This window comes from Geospiza fortis, unplaced genomic scaffold, assembly GCF_000277835.1.
Source record: "Geospiza fortis unplaced genomic scaffold, GeoFor_1.0 scaffold29, whole genome shotgun sequence".
In the NCBI taxonomy this organism is placed as follows: Eukaryota; Metazoa; Chordata; class Aves; order Passeriformes; family Thraupidae; genus Geospiza; species Geospiza fortis.
The window spans coordinates 274,139-276,494 of NW_005054349.1; the positions used below are offsets into that span (position 1 = coordinate 274,139).

General features: G+C 44.2%; 1 protein-coding gene across 1 annotated transcript in view; it reads left to right on the forward strand.

Moving 5' to 3' along the window:
* The window catches only part of LOC115948123 (zinc finger protein ZIC 3-like), a 30,427-nt gene that overhangs the window by 660 nt on the left and 27,411 nt on the right, over nucleotides 1-2,356 (forward strand). The window lies entirely within an intron of this gene.

Consider the following 2,356-nt stretch of genomic DNA (forward strand, 5'->3'; position numbering starts at 1 on the left):
GGGCGCAGGGGGGGCGGGACGGGGACAGCGGCTCCGGGGGCCCGGGGACTGCACCGGGGCTCTCCTCGGCCGGGCGTGGAAAGGTCGAGCGCGCTACAAGGTGGGGTGTCCTTATTATTTCTCAGTGCTATGGGGAGGGCTTCTCCCTCCCCGCGGCTGGGCGGCCACGAAACATCCTGTCACCCCTTCCCAGGCAGGTGATGGGCACGTCGGCAAGCCAACCCCCACCGCCACTCCTGGCCCCGATATTCCCTGCATCTTCGTGTCCATGACAAATAGAGGCAACGTGAGACAGGAAAAAGGGAGGAGGGAGAGAAAGACACGCACACAATAGCCAGGCAAATTGTTAATAACTCCGGCGTTTGGGGAAGCCGGTACTGTAACTGCGCTCTCATCAGTCACCGCTCCTGAAGTGATAGTAAAAATGCATCTAAACATGCTGCGGTGTGATATATAAAAGCACAGCGGGATGAGCTGCTTTCCAAAAAGGGACTTGGTGATTGGTTATGCCTTGGCATGATTGACAAGAGCTTAGTTTGGTAAAGAGAAGACACGCAAGCTTTCACAGCGGGATTTCTTTTCTAAAATATATCACACTAGCCTTTGAAAAGCGCCGCACACTATAAGGGAAATAAGGTTGCTTTATAGTGCGCTGACATTTCTTTAAAACACAACTAAGATCAAAAAAAGAAATAAAATGTGTTCCAAACACAATGTTTTAATTAGTTTATTCTGTGCATTTGCTTTTATCTGGTGTATATATCACGGATCCCCACCCTTTAATTAAAACAACTGGCTGCCTATACAACAACATAGACAAATGCTTAACTTTCTCCTTTGTAGCTACAAGCAAACTCAATTTACTACGGCTCTCAGAAGAGTTTTTAAAATAAACGTGGACTCCTTGAAAGCTATTGGGGAACGGGCGAAGGTAGCGGGAAATGGCTGTTTCCTGGCTTTGAAAACTTGAGAGGATGTGGAGTGTCGCGGGCAGCCCTGCCCGCAGCCTGCCCGCAGCGCTCACCGCCGGCCCCTCAGGCTCGCAGCCCCGCCGGGAGAATTGAAACGCAGCGAGGGCACAGGGCTGCCTTCATCTGGGCTGCGAAGGGGCTTTCCGTTTGCTTGGTTGCGTTTTGGATTTATCTTGGTTTCTCTCTCCTTTTCTTTTCTTTTCTTTTCTTTTCTTTTCTTTTCTTTTCTTTTCTTTTCTTTTCTTTTCTTTTCTTTTCTTTTCTTTTCTTTTCTTTTCTTTTCTTTTCTTTTCTTTTCTTTTCTTTTCTTTTCTTTTCTTTTCTTTTCTTTTCTTTTCTTTTCTTTTCTTTTCTTTTCTTTTCTTTTCTTTTCTTTTCTTTTCTTTTCTTTTCTTTTCTTTTCTTTTCTTTTCTTTTCTTTTCTTTTCTTTTCTTTTCTTTTCTTTTCTTTTCTTTTCTTTTCTTTTCTTTTCTTTTCTTTTCTTTTCTTTTCTTTTCTTTTCTTTTCTTTTCTTTTCTTTTCTTTTCTTTTCTTTTCTTTTCTTTTCTTTTCTTTTCTTTTCTTTTCTTTTCTTTTCTTTTCTTTTCTTTTCTTTTCTTTTCTTTTCTTTTCTTTTCTTTTCTTTTCTTTTCTTTTCTTTTCTTTTCTTTTCTTTTCTTTTCTTTTCTTTTCTTTTCTTTTCTTTTCTTTTCTTTTCTTTTCTTTTCTTTTCTTTTCTTTTCTTTTCTTTTCTTTTCTTTTCTTTTCTTTTCTTTTCTTTTCTTTTCTTTTCTTTTCTTTTCTTTTCTTTTCTTTTCTTTTCTTTTCTTTTCTTTTCTTTTCTTTTCTTTTCTTTTCTTTTCTTTTCTTTTCTTTTCTTTTCTTTTCTTTTCTTTTCTTTTCTTTTCGGAGCCCGTCGGGGCTCTGGGCTGGAGGGGCCCCGGAGCGCTGCCCTCGTTGGCCAAACGAGTGGGGCAGGGGCGAAAGGAGGAGCGGGTCAGACCCACAGCTGTGCGGGGACACCGCCTGTCCCGGGGAGGAAAAGAGCACAAGAGAAAAAGGGATGAGCAGATCACCCAAGGGAACCGTCGGGGATGTGTCCCGGGCCGGAAAGCGAAGGGGAGCTTGGTTCTTTCCCCGACACCTTGGGGAAACCCCCCCGGCCTTTGGGGGAGAGTGTCCGGGCGATGCAGCCGGAGTGAGGATTAGCGAAAGACGAGCTGTGGAAAATTGTCGTTTTAATTGCTTAAAATACTTTAAATCGTTCAACACCTTGCTCCAACATATCATCGGGGCTGGCGAAATCGTCTCCCCGTCTTAATGGAATACCAGCTGCGGGAGACGCCCACGGTGCCCGCTGCCCATGTGCCCGCCGATTCGCGGGGCCGCGCTTGAGGGCGTGAGC